This window comes from Anoplolepis gracilipes, chromosome 3 (assembly GCF_047496725.1).
Source record: "Anoplolepis gracilipes chromosome 3, ASM4749672v1, whole genome shotgun sequence".
NCBI lineage: Eukaryota > Metazoa > Arthropoda > Insecta > Hymenoptera > Formicidae > Anoplolepis > Anoplolepis gracilipes.
The window spans coordinates 17,924,758-17,938,237 of NC_132972.1; the positions used below are offsets into that span (position 1 = coordinate 17,924,758).

General features: G+C 40.2%; 1 pseudogene; it reads right to left on the bottom strand.

Annotated features, from left to right (window-relative positions):
* Positions 1–4,850: 4,850 nt before the first annotated feature.
* On the bottom strand, positions 4,851–5,759 carry LOC140663479 (uncharacterized; annotated as a pseudogene).
* Positions 5,760–13,480: the final 7,721 nt, after the last annotated feature.

Here is a 13,480-nt window from a genome sequence, read left to right on the forward strand (position 1 = left end):
GAAAAGCATTACAAGAAGATAAAATTCTGGCATCAGAAAATCCTGATACATACTTTGCCTTCTCTTTTGACCTACAAAAAGCCTTACCTTACCCGAAATTATCTGTCTCAATCGCATATTACAAGCGAAATATGTATGTTTTAAACGAGGGTTTTCACAATTTCCACGATAATAAAATTAATATGTATGTGTGGGACGAAACTGTTGCTTCGAGGGGATCACAAGAAGTAGCTTCTTGTTGTTTGAAACATTTAGAAAACGTATCGACCCAAAGCCATGTTATTGCCTACAGCGACATGTGTACTGGGCAAAATCGAAATTTACAGATGGCATTGATGTGGTTGAAGGTTACCCAGTCGAATGAAAATAACATTGATATAATTGACCACAAATTTTTACTTTCGGGGCATTCATATCTTCCGAACGATGCAGATTTTGGCATCATCGAAATGGTATTGCGAAAAAAAAATGTTCTGTACACACCACAGGATTATTATGAGGAAATAAAACAATGTAGAAAACATAACAAATTTATTTTACACGAAATGAAACGAGAGAATTTCGTTTCAACAAAAAACCTTCAAAATGCAATTAGAAAACAGATAAAAAAAAACACTAATGGCGAACAGGTCAACTGGTTGCAAATATGTTGGTTGAGGTTTCTCAGAAGTGCCCCATATACTATTTTATATAAAACATCAATGAAGGATCCAGAATTTAAAACTATAAATTTATTACCCACACGTCCTGGAAGACCGCTAAAGTTTGAAAAAATCGCCCTGGCGCCTTTGTACGAAAATGCCAGGCCTATTACTTACGAAAAATATAAAGACATGAAGCAGTTACTACCGTATATACCTCCGGTGCATCATGCATATTTCGAAACACTGCCACATGCAGAGCATAAATAAATACTATCAGTATCATGTAATTTTGACAACGTAATTAGTGTCTACAATTAAATTTTATGTCTTCTCATGAGTATTTGTAAACAAAATCGAATTAAAATGAAGTATATTTAAGTGCTTTTTCATTTTTTTAAATTGAAATTAAACGATATTTACAGTTGTCTAATTTTGAAAGTGGTATAAGTCCATTTACAGCCCATAAATATGTATTATTGTAGTCTAATTCGCCTAAAACAAATCTATATAATGAAATTAAATATTTATAAAACAATAGAGACATTGCCAGACTTAATACAATTTGCCTAAATTTTTGAATTGACAGATATGCTAACATCCAATTTTCTCCAAACATGAGAATATGGACTTACACCACTTTCAAAATAAACGGTCCAAATAATCATACAATCAAGCGATCGTTACGTTCGCAATCTTCGGTAAGAAGAGTAAGAAACTGATTAAGATCGTAACCACTACACATATAATATAAAATACGTAGCAGTATTGCCCGCAAGTTTGAGAAAAAATTCCTTGTAATTGCTGGGTATTCCAATGGATGGTGAAATTTCGCCACAGTCGGAGTAAAAATCCGGAATACAAAGAGGGTAATTCGTAGCTATCGAAGTAAGTGCCTATACTTATCGAGGAAGTACCGTATTTATCGAGGAAGAAAGCGACCCAATGTTCTCCAGGTCGAGTATTGTTGTCGGTGTTAGCAACAATGGCCATCGACCTCGTCCACACCCTCGGAACTCTGTCGGCATAATACACTCCCACATGTCTGGCATCGAGATGGTGGAGTGCTTGCAAAATTTCGCGAGAGTTCATTTTTTTCCAACAAAAGCGAACGAACATACGGTATTATTTGAATAACGTTTTTACCTCTTTTTTTTTTGATAATGCGATTTTATCAATATCGGCTTTCGGGTTTTCAATGTCGGTTTGCGTAGAAATGTTAACAATTTTGAACTTGTTTCCATCCAGTAACGTTTTTGATTTCATCAATTTCACGAATCCCTCTTCTTCTTCTTTTTCAATTAGATGTTCGATTTTTTGCAGGTTTTGTTTCTCTATTTCATTACTCGATTTAATATTTTCATTCATGTCACAAAAAACATAATCTTTGCTTTCGATTTTCTCGGCGATTTCGTCGTCTGTGTTCTCGGAGTATATTTCACAATCTTTCTCAGTACTACAACTAACTTGAGTACTAAACGTAACGTCGATATCACGATTATTTTGTGTAACTATCCAACATTTAGTTTATAGTATAAGCATTGTGTATGCGCAACGGAAGATTCCAAAATTCCAAAATCCGTGGTGAGAGCAATATCGTCTGTCTTCTTCTTTTGACGTTAGGTTTTTAAAGTAGGAAAGTATATTCCGCAAGTAGCTTGCTTTTTCGTTGCCTCTAACGTAAATGTAACGCACACGTCTTGTAATTTCGCGCAAATGTGAAATAAAATATTTCAGATTAGTTTCACCGTCGAACCACTCGATACCGTGATAATTTTGCGAGAGCCAATTGTTTTCTCGTCTTGCTTTTGCGGATAATTCTTCAAATGGATGTGGAGGCATCATAATCCAATGGTCAACGATTGGGGCGTCAGTCGAGACAATGGTGACTTCCTTTGGGATAAATTTATCGTTGACATCACGGAAGCTTTGTATGTCGATGACTATGTCCATATTGTGAAAATTTATGTGTTTACAATGACAAAGTATAACCTCTTCACGAAACGCTCGCGTTCACGTCTCGAATGAAACTAAATCTTCTTTTGTTGCAATACACGTTTTTGGAAAACACGGTGATATCGATATTTTATTCGAAAGTGGAGGGGGAATTTTTAACCGAGTATTACACTACGAGGCATAAATCGCGCATAGATAAACTAGCCGGAAAAATCGACGATGACTTGACGCGACGCGTCGATTTCTATCACATTTCTATCACATTATCACAACTCTGCGTAAACAATACAGTTAACGGTCTCGGCGAGAGCTCTCTCGAATCGCACTTCTAATCGCAAACTTCCATGTTTCACAAGATTCCAATGACCGGCACAATTAGCGGACAAATTGGGTGTAAGTTCAAAGGCAAATAACGTATATCTCTTGAAATAATCCTCTCTGGTTATAGAATTTCCTTCATTCAAAAAATGGATACCTGTTCCCGAATAAAGCATTTGATAAGTTTCAACATAAAGCAGTTCTTCAACTGAGAAAACCGGCTGTAACGGTCTACTGGGAATTTGCATACCATCGACATACATCGAGAAGAAATTTATATCCCAATTTTTAAAATTAAACGGATTTAATTTTCTATCACCATTAAATGTTTTATTATTGACGAAGCCGACTATTATTCGTTTCAGTAGTTGACCTAATATTGCATTATCTATTGATGCTATGTCGTAATATGAATCGTAAAAGTTTTAACCTCGACTCTCGTAAGTGGATACTTGGCAGTAACTTTACTCAACATTCTAGCATGTGCGAGTAACACCCCGGCGCTTATTTTTGCTCTTCTCACAAGTAAGCTCGCATCCAATATATGAATTTTCGATAAACTGTTACTTTCCATGAGACAAACTGAATCTTTCGAACGTACGAGTCGTAAGCGTACTTCTACTCCGTTAATTAAAAATTTGTCTTGATTGAAAACGTCGCAATGAAGATGTCCTATAAGATCTAGCGCTCGTTCTCCGTGAATGCATCGTGCTCCTCTCACGAGCGCGGCGTTGCCTTTTGATTCCAATAGATCGTCCATGTATCCGGGTGTATCCGCGTCCCACTGACTCGAGGTTAGATGGGTAGTTTTGCGGGTGAAGAGTAATTTAACAACGCCTCGATGTACGCGTAAGCGTTGTTCGGAGGGGACACGAGCTTTTGATTGAAATACACGTCGATCTGATTGAAGATGGAGTGGAGTAAATGATTTACGGGCCCTACTTTGACCTCTGCGGCGGCGGCGGTATCTCCCGTTCGCGGCGCGAGGTCGCCGTTGGTTTCCACGCGCACTCGAAGACTCAGCATGGTATGCGTGAGATCTAAATATTCTTCTCCATGGCCTGGGATGACGAATTCTATCGGCGAGTTGTCCGAGAGAGAGCTGACGGGTTTGTAATAGATCCATTGTGAACTTTCGATGCTAGTCTGCGTGGGCGGTAAAGAAAAAAATCGAGTTCACTTTTTAAACACTCGCTCGAATGCGTATGAAGAAAAGACATGATTATTTACCGTAAATTTTTTATCAATATCTTTTACCGATATTTTCGTTGTCTACTGTGTTTAGCGTGATATCGTTTAAGAAAATATATCGGATACGGTGTGCTTTCTAGAAGTTTTACGTCGTTTCGTGGACGAGTCAAGTCTTTTCTTTGACTTGCGATTTTTCTTTTTCCCCTTGCTTTTTAATGTTTTATTCCTTGCTTTGGTTTTCTTTGGTAATCTTTTCTTATTTGATCGCCGACGTTTACGTGACGACGTTACCGCGGATTTAACGATACGCGCGTTAAGCCCGGCGAAAGGAAACTGAGCTGCGTGCATTTTCGCATCTGTCTTATATCCCGAGCCTTTCATCAGACTATTTATTTTTTCTTTAGCTTTTCTCTTGAGATTGTCGCGCGATTCTTTAAAACGGTTTTCGGCCGACACCTTTAGCGGTATATTATTTTCAATATCACCGATTATATTAACACCGGCTTGTAAAGCTTCTTTCCCTACTGCACGCGCTCCTCTCCTTAGATAAGGTAGTATACGTCTAAATAATCCTCCTAGAAAACTTCCGATTCCATGACCGCGTTGATAAGGTGCGCCGACGAAAACTCTCGGAATTCCACCACCTGTGCCGCTTTGTAAATTGTAATACTCGTAGTAGTCTATCATGTTGCATTTGAGAACTTAATTTTTATCTTTTTCCCTATGATACCGACGTTCACAATACTAACGGGTTCGCCTAAAGTGTAACGTCACAGTCGATGTTCCGGATTCGAATGCTATTTTTTTTCCGAACTGATCTCATATCGATTTCAACCCTACTAAAATTTGTTCGTCGTAACAGGATATAATGCAGAGAAGAGAAATGTTTCACTTGATTCGTTCCGTACTCGTAATCGCGACCATGCCCCTCGACCGACACTATTCGGAGAAGAGGAGACTGCACATCGCCTGTTATATAAGGTTCGCAAATATCACAATAAACGAATAGTTTATCAGGAATACCGCGAGCCAAACTACAGGGTTCGTAACTATAGAATCCAAAGTGTCCCTTTTCAAAACCGAGTTTAACAAAAATTGATGTAGATTTTTTTTTTGAATCAGAATTATACGTCGTAAGCATAGTATAGTATCGACCTTCCCGCTTAGGAGCATTATAAAGTGCATCCCCTAAACCGAGTATTCGTAGAAGTTTATCGTAAAAGTTTACATAATGATTTAGTTTGCATTTATTTTCATCACACTCGAGGTAAAACTTTATACTATCGGCGGATAACTCCCGTCGATCCAGACGAAAATGCGAACCGGCTCCTTTACACGTCGTATTAATCGCGGCGAGAAGTTCGTCCATATTTTTATAAATGCCAGCCCGTATTTCGTCTTCCCTCAAAGTTATCACAGAATCTTTTTCCTCGTTACCTCGAATGTCAACATCAGCGAATGTGGGTATATTCTCACCGCATTGTATATGAAAAAAGTATTGGAGAATTGATTATCGCTGAGCGCGACTTCCCATTCGCCGTGTAACTGTATCGATTGAGGCAATTCCATAATAAATGACGAGGTAGTATTGTCCGGAAAATAACGCATACTGCTATTGCTCGGAAGAACCAGTAGAAATTGGTCTTTCTTCATCTCAAAGATTTGTTAAACTTGAAGCGGGAATCCAACTATCGAACTAGCTAGGATAACCACGCCAGCTAACTAACAGCTGTTTATTATCACCACGTCCTCTGCTCTTTATCACGCGATCGACGATAAATTCTTCCTCCTGTAAATTTTGTCAACTCGGGCTAATTCTTGCTCGTAAAAAATACCGTCTATGACCTCGCCGGCTAAGTCACTTAGTTCGTACACTCGCGGTTTTCGCCAATCAAGAACCCGATGAATTCGAAATATCTCCTCACTCCACTTCGCCTCGTATCCTTTCTCGAAGGTGACTTTTGCTCTACTGATCCGTACGAGTTCGCCAACGCAATATTTAGCCTTTTGTTTTTCCAACGAAGAGTTATATTTTCGCGCGCGATGCGGGCATTTTCCCGCGTAACGACCGCAGGTTGCATTTTGATACTGGAATGACGCGCGTGATTATAAGCGTGAACGATATCCTGCAAAACATTTATGTAACGTCGTGTATTTTTATGCGTAAAATAACGCCACATACGTTCCTTGAGTGTTCTATTAAAACGCTCCACTATAGCTGCTTTAATATCAGGATTGCGAGTTACGCGAAAGCGAATGTCTTTTTCTTTTAAGAATTTTTGTACAGGATGCGCAATAAATTCTTTACCCATGTCGGTCTATAGGTAAACCAGTAGACGACCATTGTTTCTCGAGAATATACGCTTAAAAGCTCGTATTACACAGATACCTGTTTTGTCACATTTCAATAGAGCGCGTGCTTTGTCACGATAAGATTTTGGCACGGAGACGACTATTTGTTTTATCATTTCCACCGATTGAGCGCGTTTTTTCCCGACTGCTACTAGCATTACTACCGCTAATGTTACCGTCGCTGCTAATTAAAGTTTGCGTTTCCAAAAGTTCATCGTTATCGTCATCATACATTACTTTCATGTCTTCGTTCTGCTTTTCATCTACCTCGCCATTATCTTTGCGTTTTCTCGCAGCTCGTACAAAGTGAAGATAACGTTGAAGTACTTCCTTATACATTTTCCATCTTTCCCCCTCGTCGCGGGGAGTCGCGAGATTAAGAATACGGCACATCTCAGTATCGAGTCGCGATAAAGTAGTTCCAGGCGTCTGCACCGAATTATTATTTTCGTTAACATTTTCCAGATTTTTTTTTTATCGAATTATCCGACGATGATGTGCTACTTCCGGATGTTGATGCGCTACATTCTCTCGAGATTTTCCGTAGAAATTAAAACCATTTTTTTAGCTCTTTCCATTATTCAAATATCATAATCGTTAATGCTTTACTTTTTATTCTGAAAAAAACAGATATAAAAAGTTGTATATTTTTTTCATTTCCCGATAATCCGTGATAATATAACTTCGAGTAAAGGAGCAATAAGATAGGGTAAGAATCCTCCCCGTTGTACCAGTAGCTTTCTTCTGCCTCTCTAATTACCTCGTTTTGTCGCGACGCATTGTAAGATGGTTTTATGCTTAGCTAATCGTCTTTTTTCGTTACTTCCAAGCGGTACGTTTCCTTTGAGCGTATTATAAGCGCACTTTTGTATGCACTTTATTAGTTTATTATCTGCACTGCGTAAGAAAGACACTCTTTGATTTTTTTCAGATAGCACAAAGTTTTCAAAAGACATGCGTGCTCCGTCCGACGAATTCCGCGACGTCAGTGACGAAGGATATTTATTCTCTTTTACCATTACGATATAATAGCGCGACTGGCAAGATGCGTATGTAATCACCTTCCTTTTATATACTCCCTCCTCTATTGCTCGATCTACGAGGGACGTAATGCAGTGAATCGTCGGGAAAGATACACGTCCGAAATCGATATTCGTCTGGAGTCGATTGTTTCAAATCAAGCAATAAATACCCATGCGGTCTCGAGGTTGCGTCTTAGTATGCTTCTTCCATAAACTTTGGGTCGTCGGGATATACTTGACGTGCTAAATGACGAATTTGGGCACGATTACGCGGATTTTTGGAAACAACTATATAGTTCGCATTGAGAGATATGTCACGCTGTCCACGCTCCTGATGAAACAGATTTTGCGAGATAAGAATAACACTGAGATTCTTATGACGGCTTCCTTTCGTAAACAGATCCACGATAGCACGATAATGATTCTCTCATAAGATCGTCGATTATTACCAATTTCGGAGAAAGTGGATCGTTGGAATAATCTTCCGGGCGCGACAATCCCTCTCGAAATTCGATTATATTTTTTTTCGCGTTTCTCAAAGTATTATTACCGCTGAAGAATCCGCTTCTTTGTGCGCTTTTCTCTTCTTCTTCTCTTTCACTCACAGCGTGTTGTAAGCGCTGATACACATCTTGCCACTCGGCGTAATAAAATAAAATTCTCTCGAATCGTACATCGGACATGATTGATAAACTTCGAAGGAAAGTTTCCACAAAAATTGTTTTTCCGCATCCCGTAGGACCGCAGACGATCGACGTCTAAGGATGTTTCCAGCGTACATCCATTTTGCAAAATGAGTGATTGCGCATTTACACACAAATTCATAAATGAAATAAGTTCAGCGTCACTCTTACAAATAATGATAAGCTTGTTAAAAATGCGCATGCGCAATAGATTTTTAATGTTAAACGTTGGAATGCAGAGGAATAAGCTTATTCACGCTTCGGGGCCCTCCACCCGCGGCGGTCGCGTGCTCGCGCTAGCGAATATCTCGGTGAGCGTAATGACGCCGTGATAATCTGTATCTTTAGTAAAAATGCTCTCACCAGCATATATATGCTCGCGATAACAAGTGATTGAGCGTACACGCTGTTTTTAAAAAAATTATTGTTTTACTAAATAAAAAATATACCGCTTAAAAACTAAATTAATAAAACTAAAAAATATAAAAAGTTGGGAGGAAATATGAGCAGTATTTTTATTAAAAATAAATTTTTTATTTTTATATTTGCATTTACATAGCATTTTTCTTATTAACTATATTTACATTTTTCAACTAAACTAAGATTTACATTTTATTATAAAAAAAAATTACAACTATATTTAAAACTAAAATTTTATTTTACAAAACTTTACATTTTTAAAATATTTATATTTTACGCAGGATGGGCGAAAAACGTGCGCAATTCTATATTTTTACACGCAAAGTTAGAGGAGTGAACAGGAAAGTATGCTAATATCTATTGTTACGTCAAACGGGGTCGCGGCTCCTAAGAGTGGTCGGACCTTTCGCCTGACCGGTCGCGTATTTCAGAAGCTAAGCTTCTGGGGATTCCTCGCGACTAGGCTTATCCGGACGATGGATGTTTTTCCTTACCAACGGCGAAGTAATAGGGATATGGCGATTACTGACTAAGGGAAGTCGCGTGATGTGAACTTTTTCGGTGAGCAGGTGGAATTCGTCGAAAGTTCGCACATTCTCTTGATGCTTTTGTCGGGCTTCTTCTAATTCCTTGGCTTGGCGCGCCAATGATTCTTCTTTTAGTTTTAGTCTAACTTGTATCGCTTCCAGTTCCTGACTACTCAGAACGGTGTCATTCCCACTCGATGCACTACTTTCCGGAGTTGTTGAAGCCTTCTTGGAGCGAGTTTCCATCGTGCCGGATTTTCTCGTATCCCACCGCTGTCACCAATTTTGTTACGTCAAACGGGGTCGCGGCTCCTAAGAGTGGTCGGACCTTTCGCCTGACCGGTCGCGTATTTCAGAAGCTAAGCTTCTGGGGATTCCTCGCGACTAGGCTTATCCGGACGATGGATGTTTTTCCTTACCAACGGCGAAGTAATAGGGATATGGCGATTACTGACTAAGGGAAGTCGCGTGATGTGAACTCCTCGGGGATGGTTCCGCTAACGAAGACTTTAATAGATGTTTCTATTTCTCAAATCTCTGAGGAAGTCGGCGTAGGTGTTAACGCACCGGTCGCAGTCGAACGGGAAAAACTCTGCTAGATTACGAGAGCAGACCGTGCAATACACGCCGGAATAGCGCGTGCTGTCGAGCGCGAGGTGTACGTTAAAGTACGCGCAAGAATCTCTATCAATGTCGTCGCAATTTACAAAGCAAGATGCGCAATACGGGGTAAGTTCTAATTTATGAGCGAATCCCGAGATGTAAGTGCAACGGACGTTTCCTAATCGGTGACGCGCTTCGACGGCGGGAGGGGAGGGGTGGCCCTCCCGTATGGGCGCAGTTGTCCGTAACACATGTAGGTGTATTGTCAATAGGTCATGGTTAAATAAGGAAGGAGTAAAAAATAATTGAATAACGAAAAATAGGTTTCCTATATTTATTCGGTTTAAATATTAATTGTTTACAAATTAATGAATAAAATAACACGCGCGTTATACAATATTTGAATCGAGTATTAACTTGGAAACAAGTATTGTCTTCGAGAAAATCTCGACGAGAGAGAGAACGGTCAACGCGAAGTGCAGGAAATAATAAAAAAAGGGTCGGTCGTAAACCGGTCTCTGCAGCGCGGGGCGAAAATACTATTTTGGAAGGGTTTAGCGGAGGGCGAGCTGGCCCAAGCGAAACGCAGGAAGCAAAAAAAAAGGGTCGGTCGTAAAAGTGCAGGCACGAGAAAACTCTAGGTTTTCCTAGCTTCGTATTTTGAGTGACGCTGCTACGAGATATCGTTATATTTCGTTCCGTGTAATATTAATCTATTACTATCGGTTGTTCCGCGGAACCCCAGTGCTCGGGGGTGGAACACCCGTAATTTAGGTATAATATTTCGTCGCGTATCTGGAGGTAGCGGGTCTTCCTCGGATCTCCCGGTACGTAATTCGGCAGAGGGGGGAACAGTAGCTGTGTGTCCAACTGTATCAGTTTGCGCGGCCACGGAAAATATCCCATAGACTTTATGCGGATGTCCGTCCTCAGAGGTTTGATCTGCTTTGTTCGTAGCGTCGGGTTAAAGTACGCCTCGTACTCTAAGTCAAAATATAGACGATCCGTCCCGAGGAATTCACTATCCGCTTCACTGACGGGGGCGTATTTGTATTCGTAATACAAACGTCGCGCGTGGAATTTGTGTCCGCCTCTTCTTATTTTTGGCATCTACAAAAAGATCAAGTTAATTTTGCGTGTTCGCTGGGTTCGACCATTGGTTTTGAGGTAGGGAGGTGGCATGTGCAGAATATTAGCACGATGCTTCCAGGAGAAGGTATAAGTTGGTCTTAGGGTAGGAGTACCGTATGTGCAGAGTATTAGCACGATATCGGCTGGGGAGAGGAGTAACGAGCGTGCAATTGTTTGCACCGCTACGTCGTTAATTTGGTTAATGGTCGAAACCAGATCGGTTGAGGGTCGGATTGGAACTTAATATGACGCCAAACGTAGAAAATGCGGACTGGGTTCAGGTACGTTTCGGTATTAATGCACAGTGAGATTTTGTAGATATATGTATATTTTGACTAAACTTACATTGAATGGTTACGGTGGTGACGCGTGAATATGAACCGGAGAGCTATCGGCGCGGAGAACTGACGCAGGGTGTACAGACGTAGTATAATAAAGTAACGATATAGCAGGCGCTCGCATGAAGTAGAATGACGTTGCAGAGGAACTGTATGAAATAGAATCGCGTACCGAAATGGAAACGAATGTGGATATGGAAAGCGTGCTGATTTGGAACAGTGTTTGGAAATGGAATCGCGTATGGAAATAGAATCGCAAGGATGAGGAGCACTTCTAGAGAGAGAAGTGCATCGCTCAGTTTGTGCGGGTCAGGGTTGAAAAGTGGGGTGGGCGCGTAGGAAGGGTTATCTAAGGGTTCGGAGTAGCGGGAGAGTCTTATGGTGGTGGGAGAGCAGCTATTTTATGATTAACGTTTCGTACTGTCGGTTAGAGTCGGTAACGGTTATAATGGGTAACTTGTCTTAGTGAATAACTTATCGGCTAAAATGTAGTCGGTAACTTGTCGTTTGGCTTTATATTATAAGTTTAGTATTTTTTAGAAGTAAATGAGAAAAATTTTGGTGCCGGGACGTAACACTATCAAGTTTCTGATAAATATCCGTACGGTAGAGAATATCGTTTTGTTTTTATAAATCTTCGTTTTAATAGCACAGGCGCACATCTTTTTGTTTCATCACACGTAATTATATCATGAAACACTGTGCGCCGAATGGCTTTAAACCAAAGATTTATCCTCGATTCAGGGGTTGTTTCTTCTACTTGTTTCTCTGCCTGTTCCCCTTTTTCTCTTTGTAATAATTGTTTTCTAATGCTAATAAAATTAACTAAGCGCGAGTTTTCGAAGTTCAGAGTTATACCCTTTATTTTACAAACTTCACGAGTGAGTCTATCGAGTGTACAAACCACATACGCGTAAAATTTCGGTCCACCGGATACGAACTTTATGTAGCTACCCTCGCTGTAGTTTGCGAGTTCATCCGTCATATCGGCTAAAAAATTACCCGTACGCGGTTCGTATTCCTGAGGATTGCCGGTACTCACGTATATACATGAATCGGTATCATAATACAAAACGCGGCTTTCTAATTTTTCTAAATATCCGTATAATTTTAATCTTGCTTGTGCCGTTGTGTAAGCTGCTATTACTACATTAGTAAGAGGTGATGGTACGATTGCTTCTTGTCGCATTTGTGACGAAACATATATTACCTCGTCGTTTACGGGCAATATATCGGTTATTTCATGTTGCAGGCTAGTGAGTAGGCTCATTAATTTCTGCTGCGTTTTAACGATGTCAGTATGTGGCAAGTTTTTGCGTTGACCAAATTTTTCCCAAAAAGAATTTAACGCTAGTTTCGCGACCGAACGTAAACCGCGGTTGTGTACGATGTTATTTTTCTCAAGAGTAATACCTTCTATTTCCTCGTACTTACAAAGATATCGCTCTTTAGCATCGTCATCCGTGCATTCGCTCGGCCAACCACTAACCTCCTGCTTTAATTGTAAAAATGTGTTTATATATCCGGCGAATAGACCTCCCTGGCGCGTGGTGTGATTATAACGAGTGACATTATACTGCCAAATCTCACTAACCTCTGTCACAAAATAACCTTTCTCAATAGCTTTCTTTAATTCGCATATCCATGTACCTTCGAATTCGCGTTCGGAAGGTTCATGAGCGCACGTGGATTGAGAAAATGTTTCGCAACAAGCACGACACAAGGCGAATAATAATTTACCCTGCACGCAATAGGGTAATACAGGGTGAAAAAAATTGCGGGGAGGAAGTACTCTGCAACGAACGATTCCTTCGACCGACTCGAAATTATATCCGGCGATATTCCGATTAATTCCACGCATTCCTCACCTACGTATATCGTTGGATGCCCGATCGGAAAAGCACCGGTTTTCAACACATACGAGTACAGTGAACATACATCAACATATCGTATCTTCTCCGTTCCCGTAATCTCGTAGCGCGTCACAATATTTTCCGTGCGCCCTCCGTAGAAGGAGTGTCGAGGATCGAGCGGTTTGTTGTCTAACATTTGATGATGTAAATATTTACGCATCTCAATATTTTCATTTATATCGTGATCAAAGTTGCACTCCCATTTCTCTATCACCCTGTATCCCCGTGTTTGAAGATAAGATGTTGCGACGGTATGCTTATAACGTAAATCGTTTGTATCTGTATGATCTGAAGAAAGCGGTTTATCGCGATTGACTCGAAAACATTTTGAACAACCAGAAACATCCGTGAAACTGTAACACGTAATATTGCGTTACTCCGTTTT